Raw genomic sequence first — 12,538 nt, 5'->3', positions numbered from 1 at the left:
CTCTCCCTCTCCCTCTCCCTCTCCCTCTCCCTCTCCCTCTCCCTCTCTCTCTCCCTCTGTATGTGTGTGTGTGTGTGTGTAAAACCTACTTACGTAACGTAACATTATAGCCATTGAAAAATTCTCATTCCAAACCCCATTCTCAGAAATCAGCCTCCATCTTCTTCTCCTATACGTTGACAATGGTAGGGGCTCCATCTGAGAGGACTCTTGGGCTATGTGTCCTATGAATGATATTTTCCTTAATGTATCTTTCAAGTTTATGGGCACAAATGATAGGACAGAATTTCTTTTTTAATTTTTACTAAGGAAAACCTGTACTTATGTAATGTGCGTTGATAAATGTATACATTGTGGAGTAGCTGATTCAACCTAGCGAGCACATGTGCATCTTTTGACCAGGAAGACTATTCCAACTGTGGCCCCTTAATGTTTTTTAAGATATAAAACTTATTTTCTATAGTCACATGATGTGAGCTCTTGAACATGTTCATTTTCTCTCTGATTTTGTTTCCTTTGCCTAAGACCTCCAATGCCTCCTGTCCCTTAGTCTGTGAGAACCTCCACAATTCTCTGCTTCTGTAAGTTCAACATTTGTAAATGCCACAGATGAGCGAGAACATGGCATGTTCCTCTTTCTATCCCGGCTCATTTTGCTGTATTAGTTTCTCTAGTTCCATTCATTCATTCACCAACCTTCTTTATCCAGGCATCTTCTGATGGACACAGGTTGATTTTAGAACTTGCCTGCCATGAATATCACTGAAGTGAATACAAGAGTACAGATAATCTCTTCAATGTGTCATACTTTCATCCTTTGGATGTAGACCCAGAAGTAGGATTATGGGTTACGTGGTGTTCTACTCTTAATGTTTTGAAGAACTTCAATATATATATATATATATATATATATATATATATATATATATATATATACCTAATTTATATTCTCACCTACATTTTGTGAAAGAACCCCAGCCTTTTCAAAACCATATTCTCACTTAGACTTTCTCCTTTTGATGCAACCCATTCCCAGCTGATATTTTGATTTTCCTTTACCTGATGAGTGGTGATATTAAACCTTTTAAATATACATACTGTCCATTTTTATGTCTTTGTTGAAGAAATGTTTGAGCCCTTTGTCCATTTGTTTTTAAGCTTTTAAAAATTGGGTGTAGGGGTTCCATATACATTTCAGAAATTAAGCCCTTAGGAGATGCAAACTTGAAAATACTTTCTGCAACCCCATAGGTTACCTTTTCATTCTGTTGGCCATTTCCCTTGCTGTACTGAAGACTTTAAAGTGACGTGCTTTCACTTGGCTCTGGTTCTAATCATCGGTGTGATTTTGATGTCATATTTAAGAAATCATTGTTGAAATAAATGTCAGGGAATTTGCTCTGTCTTATTCTAAAGGCTTATGTTTTTGACTCTCTCTCTCTCTCTCTCTCTCTCTCTCTCTCTCTCTCTCTCTCTCGTGTGTGTATGCATGTGATTGTGTATGTGTTGCATGATCGCATGCAAGCAAGTGTTGTGGGTTTATTACAGGCCTGTACACACAGAGGGCAGAGGAGGACCATAGTTTCTACCCCTATTAACTCTCAACATCATTCCCTTGAGATAATGTCTCTCAAAACAAAAGCTCAATTTATCTAGGCTAACTGGCAAGTGAGCTCCCAGAGTCTCACCCCCTTAACACTGGAGGAGAGGCATGCTCACCTCTCCCCAACCTTCTCTGTGGGTGCTGTGGATTCAAACTCAGGTTTAGAAGCTTATGCAGTAAGCACTTTTACCCACTGAGTCATCTCCCTAGCCCCTGGCTTTGAGTTTTAAGTTTAAGTTTTCACCCATTTTTGTTTTGACTTTTCTGTGTGATGTGAAGTAAGAGTCCAGTTGCATTCTTTTGCCTACAGATGTCAAGTTTTTCACTTAAAAAGATTATGCTTTCTCCTGTGGAAATGAACTGATCACATATCTGAGAATTAACTGTATCAGTTCTGTTTAGAGAGTTGCTTATGATGCCAGTGCCATCCTCCTTTGCACACTGTAGCTTTGTGGTCTGTTTTAAAATCAGGACGGATGCTCCTATTTTGTTTTCTTTATTTAAATTGTTTCAGCTACTCAGGTCTTTTGTGGTTTCATATTACTTCCTATTTCTGCACAAAGAAATCTTAGGGGTCTCACAGAGATTGCTTTGAACCTGTAGATTTTTTCCAATAGTATATGGGTATTTTAACAATTGTCTCTAGACAGCAGAGATTATTGTGCTTTGTTTTGTTTTTTATTGCTTTGAGGTTTTTCTGTGTTTAATTTTTTATCAAACATTGACACTTTTACTTAAATATCTCTGGATACTCTAGTTAAAGAATTTACATAGGATAAAAAAAATAAGAGTTATCCAAGTCATAAAAGAAGTAAAATTATCTCCATTTATAGGTAACAAGATCGTGTGTGTTTAAAACCTTAAAGGGTCCATTTAAAAAATATCTGTTACATTTAACAAACAATTTTAGTAAATTATAGAATATAAAATCAACTTTAAAAATCAGTTGTTTCTAAATGCCAATAATTAACTGTCTGGAAAGGATATTGAGAGAGAGAAAAAAAAACTATCACAGCAATGAAACGAATTACTTAGGAACAAGCCCAGCTAAAGAGGTTAAGCATAGATGTTTGAAGTCCAGTCTTTATTTGATAGATAATAGGGAATCAAAGAAGGCTTTGAGCAGTTTCTGTGGGGGGGGGAAAGAAATATTATGTGAGATGTTGACTCACACGTGAATATGTAGTAGAGGTAGGTGGGCCCAGGAGGCTCTTTAAAGTAAGTTATAAAAAGCTGAGCATGAACTGAGGAAGGAAGCATGGCCTGGTAGTACTGGCTGATACTCTCAGATACCTGAGAGGCTGAGATGATGAACCAAGTTCAAGGTCTGTCTAAACTACAGTGAGTTCAAAGCCAGCTTGGACAACTTAGTAAGACCCTGTGTCTAACTAAAAGGTGGAGAATGCTGGGGATATAAAGTAGTCGTCAAGCACATATGATGCCCTGAGTTCATGTTCCAGTAGAATTAAATGCTTTTGAGGAGGAAAATGGGAAGATGAACATGGAAAGAAGAGTACATGTATTGCCAATGTAGAAAGAACAGGAACATAAAAGCAACTGATTGACAAAAAGAGAAATTGGAAGTGTTTCATTTTAAAGTATCTAGAAAGGACAGCCATGGAATTAAAAGAAATTGGGAAACTGAGACTTTCTTGCTCAGAAGCCTGACACAGCAGCTTCCAAACTAGCACATCCTTCCCAAAGATGGGCCTGATGTCTCCACGTGAGTTATAAATATGCTACCTAGGATGAAAGAATTTGATAGTAAAACAGAGGCATATGCCACAGACTCAGCACATGAAGCTTAGCTCCTCTGTCTAGCATAACAGAAAAGGAATGGGTCCTGAGTGCTACGACCCAATGCCCTTCTGGTCGTCAACCATTTCCATGGTCAGGCTTAGAAGGGAGTCAGTGTTCTAGTGATTGATGTCAGTCTGTGCTCCTTCAAAAGCTCGACTAGTCCTTTGATGTCATTTCCTGAAGAAGCTGGAGCTTCCTGGGTTCTGAAAAACAATATTCATGACAGAATATCAAGAGTTTTATTTCACCCACTGTAGCAGTGAGTTTAAGGCATTCATGTTGAGGCGCTAAGAGGGCTGTGAGACCTAGTTTTTCAAAGACCAGGGCCTGTAAGGAAATGTGGAGACCACCCACATGGTCTTTCTTGAAATCCAAACACAAAACTAATAACAGACTGAAGCAAAGGGAAAGGAGACGGAGACGTTAAAGGGGAAACTTACTTTCAAGTGAGTGAATGAGGAAGAAAGAAGCAAGAAAGCTTAGATGTGGCATGTCAGACAGCTTGAAGAGTTCACTTAGGCCATGGAAGAGGGAGAAGGAAGAATGTTAGATTTCGAGACTGATATGAGTCTGGCAGGTCTAGAAATTTGCATGTCTCTAACAAGTTTCAGGGGAGGCTTCAATAGAGAGAATGTTTTATGAGGAGAAAAGGGGTTAGGTGTTGAAAGACCAAAGGATACAAGCCACTTTAAGAAGCTTTGGGATGGGTGGGGCAGTAGACAGCATAAAATTTAGTCTAGCTGTGTCCTTAAGTCACCATTGAGAGCATGCTCAATCTTTAAGGTACTGGCACTTGTCTAGAGCAGTCACAGTGGAGCGTTCTTATGATTGTGACAAGGCCTCAGTTTCCCAGTGTGTGAAATCAGGAAAGAGTGACAATCTGATTGGGGGGGTGCATTTGACTAGCGAAGGGTGCTTAATCAATACTTAACAAATGTTAACTGATTTGACACACTGGGAAACTGAGGCACAAAAATTAATGACTTGCACAGGCTTGTGCAGCTAGAAATATCAGAACCAATTTGAGCTCAAGTGACCTGGACCCAATATTCATGACACTGGGTAGGATAGAGTAGAGGACTGATCATCAAACCACAGTCCTGCACAATACTGTTATGCTATGCCCCTGGGATGGGAGTGGTGTTACTATTTGTACATGGTTGGAATAATGTTTCATGTTGCAAAACAAATTCTTATTGGACAAAATAAATGGGAGGAGAAGAAAAGGCAGCAGGTTGGAAGGCAGTGAGAGGGGGAAAGATTTGAGTTAGTTTTCAGGCCAAGACCTTGAACCATCAAGAAAGGAAAAGCTCTGTTGCAAGGGAGAGCCCCACAGAAGGCAGACATCACCTGGAGGAAGAACACAGATGCTTTTCAGCTGCTCGGCTGCCCATAACAAGATGTCTCATCAAGTTGCTTTCTTTCAATGAAGAACCTTCTCCTCTGTAACGTACAATGTCAGCCATGTGTTTGAGGACCTCGTGGAAGAGCTAAGAACAAGATGTTTTCAAAGAATTCAGACTCCAAGGAACATCGGAAGTGCACCGTTGGCATGGGAACCAAGAAGCTTGAGGGACTCGATTTTCAAACTTCGTTTTTACATCTCCATTTGCATTTTGTGTGGGTGTGGATGCTAATGGTAACACTTAGACCAATAGGAGGACCAAAACATACTGTATTTAATGAAGTTGCTGATACTTCCTTCACTAGCTAATCAGCACTTGCGTTCTGGTACACTAAATGTATTTACACTTAATACATTTTCCATTGCAATGACACCTATAAGTGCAACTCTGTGACAGCTTTGCGGCTGAGGGCTGCTGCTGGGGGCTCCATTCTGTGTACACAGTGGCATCAATGGTACAAAGGAGCGTGTGGTGCCACATGCATACATATACCCTCCCCAGGCAGCCTGTCTCTCAACTAACATATCAGTTTCATACTTCTGGGGCCAATAGTGATTTACTTAAAGTGATGAATCACTCTCACTAAATTAAGGTTGACCAACTTCATGAGACTTTATATTGGCCAGTGCCTGATGACTATAGATTTTATTGATTGCCAATTTCAGTTAATACAAACCTTGAACATCAGGAATTCTGGCTTACCTCACTAACAGTATAGGAGCCAGCAGGCAGACAAGCACTGTTAGTGTGCTCCTTGATAACTAGGACTACGCCAGAGGGATCAGTCTCCTTTTTTGAGACACTATAGTCTACAATCGCATCAGTACCCTTAAGTTCCTCATGTGCACCTTGTGCTCAGAGAGGGAGGACTCTCCAATCTGGATTTGGCCATGGGAAATGCTGAGGTAGCATGGTGCCTAAGACTTCCTGTCATGCACATCCATAGTATATTGGGAAACAGAGATCAATGGATCACAGCTTAGCTTCTCTTTCTGGTGAATAAAACTGTGAAATTTTGTGGCCTTTCCTTGAATACGGGTCACATAAACTCCTTACCTCCCTGCCTCCAGCATTCTTTAGCCCTTTCAGACAATCCAGTGGAACCCAATGCCTTGTCATTCCTATTACTTTGTGCTTGCTTCCCATGAAACTCAGAGGTACCCAAGAGTGAGACTGTGTTTTTCTGATTCCTACTTCTGCACTGTTTAGCACAATGCATGACACATGGGTGATGCTAAAAAGAGATGTAAGAAATAGATGTGTGAGTAGTGGAGTGAGTACCCAGGAGCTGCAAATGATAGAAGACAGGTGAAGCTGGGAATATTCTAGGTTTTGTTTCTGTGAAGGCTGTGTCTCCCTCACCCTCATGCCCAGTTCCTACGTTAAGTCTGAGAAGTAGAAAACCTGTTCTTTGTTTTTCAGATTTATAGACTTGAAAGAAAGAATTTACTCGGGACAACCAGACAAAGTCTGCAGTTTAGCTCCCTTCTCTCCAGATGGGGCTTGTCTCAAATCCATCCCAGGCCCTGGAAATGAGTGACATTCTAACAATTTCTATTTACAAATATTATCCAGGAAGCACCCACAAATATCTACTGATTGATGGGCATCTAATTAAAATAAAAAGTTTCCTGCAAGTGGCCAGATTTTGGCTGGTCACTCTGGATAACATAAGCCAGATGCTTTGGGATAACCGTCATCTATTCTACATGATAGCATCCCTTTAAAACACCACCAAAATTAGCTGTCATCAGCATCATCAAACCACCCCTACATGACCTAAACTCACTCACGGCTCTTCTCATGCCAGGTTAAAACACTTTGTACAAAGGGAAGGGTTACAGGCAACAATGTATTTAGCATATGGGATGCTCAAGTGTCTTCATATTTAAATTATAAGAAGGGAAAGCAGGGAAGAGAAGAAACAGGCAGGAGAAAATGTGTGTGATAACCAACAGCAGGTTCAGATGACCCCGTAGGGAGCAATGGTGTTAGAATGACCCTCTAGCACCAGCCTGAGTTAAGACATTCTTATCAGTTCTTTTATAGACCATGCCAAGGAGAGATATTACCTTAACAAGCTGTCTTTCAGCTACCCTTAAATAGGCTGACAGTCTCTAAAATGTCTCTGCACAACGCTACTTCCTACATTGAAAAAAAACTGGTCCACATTGAAGGGAAACTTCAGCTATGCCTCCTGATGTAGGGAAGCAATGTGGTCTCTCACCGAAGTCGCTCAATCAAGAAGAAAAATGTGTGTTTGCTGAATACTGCAGATTCAGAAAAGGGGCTTTGCTTTCCAGGAGACCCTTCTTAATCCTTGTCTGGGTGAATCGAGTGGAGTCAGTGGACTCTGGGCCTCTTCTCTGTCAGGTTATCTACTGAGATTAGGGTTGGATTCTGAGCTTCCATCTGCGTCCTGGGGACCACAACTCATCACTAATTTTCATTCAGCCATGAACCTACTTCATCCTACTTGCACTCCACCGTAAGTAGATGGAGCAAAAGAGAGTGTGAGTGCTCCCACTTGCCATTGCCTTCCATGCTCCCCATGCTTTCCAGTTTCCTACTGTGCCAGCTTTTGTCAGGTAGCAAGATCAATTGCCTCCAAACAGAGCTCACTTCATCAAGATAACTAGAAGCCTCTGCATCCCAGGTCAAGCTACTGTTCACCCTATCGCCTCCCTGGCAGTAACTCATCTTAGATAGGATACACCTTCGTGGCAGATGTGCCTGAAAGAAAAGTTGCAAGAGATCCTAGGGGGCTTGCAGTGGCAGGTGTGTGAGACTGAGAATAACTTATGAATGTCATAACCCTCAAATATCAGTTAGCAACTGGAAGAAATGCAAATCTGGTAGCTGATGCCACTTTTTGTCCATTCGTTTCTCCCTTTGCCTATTCTCTCTGTAGGCACTAGCAGGCACCTGCTTTGGGACAATCTGTTAGTCACTGGGGACACACAGACCAGGAGGCTTAGATGGTAACCCATATGTGGTCTTCTCCTTTATCTTATGAAAATGGGAATTTGCCTTATCCCTACCCACTTCCTCATACAGGGAGGTACCCTGGAGGGAACTGCTGTTCTTTCTCCATTGTTTTTGTTCTGCCCTTACGAAAAGATTACAAAACCTCTATTATTAGTTAGTCTAAATTCCATGCATGACATTTCCCTCCCAAGCAGAGATACTGTCAGGAAGAATATCCCTCTCCTCTCTGACCTTCAGGTCCGATGTCCTCCGTCCTCCTTTTCATCCCTGCTTCTCCACAGCCCGACTAGGGAAGATGCCTGCTCAGCCTTGTGAGCTCTACTCTGAACCCTCATTCTCCTCTTTACCCTCCAATGACTGGAGTGGCTAATGTAGGCAGGCAAGCCGTTCTGTTTCACAAGGTTGAATGGCTATAGGAGTTCAGAGTCCATTCTGCAAACCATGATGCATAGCTTATCATTTTTCTCTCATTTGCATATCTGGAGGTGGAAATGTAGGATAACAAGAAAAAGATGCCAGTCCAGCCCAAATACAAGCCACACACTTCAACACAGTTACCCCAGTCCAGGTTTGATGGCTTGGGCATCTTATAGCATCATTAAATCAGCTAAAGGGGTCCTCAAGCAGCAACCTCTTCTTTGTGTATATATTCTCTAATAATCAGAACCTTGAATGAGAAAAATAAAGAGTGGGGATTTTTTTATGCCCCATCTCTTGAAGAAAATATAGTTTCTGCCATCCTGGAATTTATGGTCTGGTTGTAAAATATAAAGATATAAAAATATACATAGAAAAAAATCTACATAACCCAGCATGGGAGAGGCCGTCAGGGATGGTTTTTTGGAACGCTCCATGTAGAAAAGAATTTGAGTGATAACGAGTTAAATTAAGGTCATGAAACAGGAAGGTACAAGCTAGTGCTCAGGGGCCACCATGTCATGGTGTGGGGGAAGGGCACAGGCCATCAGGGCTGCTGTGTAGCTTGCCTCCAGTCAGGTTAAGCTCCTGAGACACTTGCACAGCATGGAGACAAAGTCCACATGCTGTTCTCTGATCTCTCGCTCTAGATTTGTGAAAGTGTCCTGCAGCTTCAAGCATCCCGTGTTGTATTCACCTGTGGTCTTAACTGGCTCTTGAATATTCAAAAATAGACCTGACATGAGCTTCCCCCAAATGGTTTGTTGTTGTTGTTTGTTTGTTTGTTTGGGTTTTTTTTGTTTTTTGTTTTTTTTGTTTTAAAGAAGGGGATGTCAAGTCAAGCCAGGACCATGCCCTATTTATTATGGGATGGTTCTGAGCTCTGGAAGAGATAGAGGAGCTAAGAGAGGCCCTGTGAACAACCACTAACAGCCTAGCGACTGTCACCTCCCCTTTTACCTCCTGTCCTGGTATTTAATTGACCTACATGTATCCAATGTGGCCTTCTTGAGCGTACCCTTTAAACCAGCCCTATTACAAAGAATGACAGAAGCAAATATACTGTTTCAATAGATTGCAGGCTCTGTCTGATAAAACCCAACTGCTCTACAAAGTGTTACAGGCTGCGTTCTCTAGGTACAAACCATAAGACAAAAGACAGCATGTGGGAAAATATCTGTAGGAAAAATAGGTTAAATAGATGTTGAGCATCACCATGTCTCAACAAAGATGTCAGCCACCTATTGAGGAACCTGACAGGTCTGATCAGATTTGACCAAAGGAACAAAGCATTCATAAGGTTATGTCAAAAAGTCTTACAAGCATGTTCCCCATAGAGCATAACTCTTTAAGCCAAATCTTGATGGGGCGGGGGCGGGGGGTGGGGGATGGAGATAGCCCAGGTCTCTGGCAGAAGCATTCTAGGCAGTTGAGGAAACAAAATTATCAGTCCTGAAGGAAGCACTGAGTAGTTCATCAGAGCACTCAATACATAACATTCAATAACTTTTATGGTTTTGTAGCCCCCCACCCCCGCCCAATTGTATTCACTTGCAAGAGATGCTATAACAAAGTACAACAAGGAGGGTGTCTCAAACAAAAAAAAATTAGTTTCACACAGTTATGGAAACCAAAACTCCAAGATAAAAAAAAAAAACGGGAATGATTTACTCTGAGAACATGCCTCTTGGCTTAGAGACGGCCATCCATTCTGTCTTCACACAGTGTTCCTTCTGTATGTGCCTGTGTCCTACCCTCCTCTTCCTGCGGGAGCACCAGTCATACTGGATTAGTGCCCACTCATTTCTGCCGTGTTTTGCTCTAGTTACTTTTTCCAAAAGGTCTATTTTAAGCACAGTCACATCCTGAGACACTGTGGATCAGGACATCAACATATAGATTTCGAGGGGTTCAATTTATCTACCTGCTTCTTGTCAGTTTCACTTAGCTCTTCCCCACCACATATTATCCAATAATATCAACCCACTATCTGATTCTCACCTCTAAGCTTAGAATTTTATTGGATTACTCTGATTGTTAAATCTTTGGCCATATAATGTTTATAGATTCTGTCTCTGTGGACTTAGCAAGACATTTGCTTCAGAATCTGGCACAAACCATGATGCTGTATCCTGGGAACACAAGTTGCCTTTCCCCAGATAACTTTGGCTTTGATTGGCTTGCTCCTAGCAGATTCTGTGTTATCCTTTGCTTTGTACACATAAGCATATCTCTTGTCCAAAGCAAATTCGTTTTCACGTCAGGCATAAATATCTTTAAGAAAATCTGCCTGTGCCTTCTGGTTTGAAAAATCATGCCAGCAAAAGTGACCTGGGGACAAAGCTTTCCACATGTAATTGTCATTTTAAAGTCCAGATGCCAGTAGGCCTCTGTGGACTCCTACATGGAAGGAGAGCTCTATCTGGCTGTTTCTGGAACATGTTGTGCTGGTCTATATCTCTGCAGTTTGCACATTCTCTGCCACAAATGATCTCATTTGTCAATGACCAATGTCCAATGTCTTCTTCTAAACTCTCTCTCTCTCTCTCTCTCTCTCTCTCTCTCTCTCTCTCTCTCTGAAGCTTCTTCAACAACACCTTGCATCTTTGGATCTTTTCTTTCCGTAGAGGACCAGATGTTGCAGGATCTCTATGTATGTAGCAGACATCTTTTGAAGGGGCTCATTGACAGTTAGTAAGATGATGTATTTATCAGTAGTTCTGTTATGGCCACGACCTGAATTCTCCCAGTAGATGAGATTTCAGCATTCTCATTTCATGGAATCTGGGAATATATTTGGTTTTATAGCAAAGAAGAGTTACTAAGATTGCCAATGTAGGGCTAAAGAGGTGTCCTATTGCTTGCTATGCAGACATGAAGACCTGGGTTCACATCCCTAGCACCAACATAGAAATCCAAGCACAGTAGCATGCATCTATAACCCACTGCTGGGGAGGTACTGACAGGCAAGTTCTGGGAGCTCATTGGGCATTCAGTCTGGCCAAAATACTAAATTCCATGCTCAATAAGAGACTCTATCTCAAAAATTAAGGTAAAGAGTAATCAAGGAATGTATTGGACATGGATCTCTGGCCTATATACACACACAAATGGAAGATTGCAAGTAAATTAACAATGCTAGTAAGCCAAACAGATAAATTATTCTGGATTATTCAGAAGGATCCAGGGTCATCAGAGAAGCTATTACCGATAACTGGATATTAGCCCAAAAGCTCACAATGCTTAAGATACAACTTACAGGCCACATAAAACTCATGAAGAAGGAAGACCAAAGTGTGGGTGCTTCGGTCCTTCTTAGAAAGAGTAACAGAATACTCATGGGAGCAAATATGGAGACCAAGTATGGGACAGAAACTGAAGAAGGGGCTGTCTGGAGACTATTCCACCTGGATATCCATCCCTTGTGCAGTCACCAAAGGCAGACACTGATGTGGATGTCAGGAAGTGTATGTTGACAGGAGCCTGATATAGCTGTCTCCTTAGAGGTCTGCCAGAGCCTGACATATACAGAGGCAAATGCTCACAGCTAACCATTGAACTGATCATGGGGTTCCCAATGGAGGAGCTAGAAGACTGAGGGAGCTAAAGGGTTTGTTGCCCCATGGGGAGAGCAACAATACCAACCAACCAGAGCTCCCAGGGTCTAAGCCACCAGTCTAGGAGCATATAGGGAGGGACCCATGGGTCCACCTGCATATGTAGGGGAGTATGGCCTTGTCGGCATCAGTGGGAGAGGCAGTCAGTGGGAGAGGAGGTCCTTGGTCCAGTGAAGGCTGGATGCCCCAGTGTGGTGGAATTTGAGGGCAGGGAAGTGGGAGTGGGTGGGGGCACATCCTCATAGAAGCATGAGGAGGGGGGATGGGGTAGGGGTTTTCTGGGTGGGGGGAATGAGGAAAAGGGATAACATCTGAAATATAAATAAAATATCCAATAAAAAAATAATTTCAAAAAAAAGTAGAAGCGGGAACCATAAGGCAGAGCTCTCTGGGAACAGCTTTCTCAGATGTTATCACTGTCATGAGAGAAGAACAAAAGGCCAAAGAGATGCAATACTGTTGGCTTTGAAGATGGGGTTCCAGCGTAGGTAAGGACTGTGTGCACCCTCGAAAAGCTGGGAGAGTAAATGCACCCTCTCCTGAAACCTCTGAAGAGAACTAAGCCCTGCTCATAGCTTGGCTTTATCCCAGTGAAACCTCCAATACAAATGAATACATACAATACACACAAAGGGCGAGGCAATAAGTAAGTCCCGTTTTAAGCCTCCTAATTTCAACTCTCTCTCTCTCTCTCTCTCTCTCTCTCT

Source organism: Grammomys surdaster, unplaced genomic scaffold (assembly GCF_004785775.1).
Source record: "Grammomys surdaster isolate TR1022 unplaced genomic scaffold, NIH_TR_1.0 201, whole genome shotgun sequence".
Lineage (NCBI taxonomy): Eukaryota > Metazoa > Chordata > Mammalia > Rodentia > Muridae > Grammomys > Grammomys surdaster.
Note: the sequence above shows the minus strand (reverse complement) of the source record.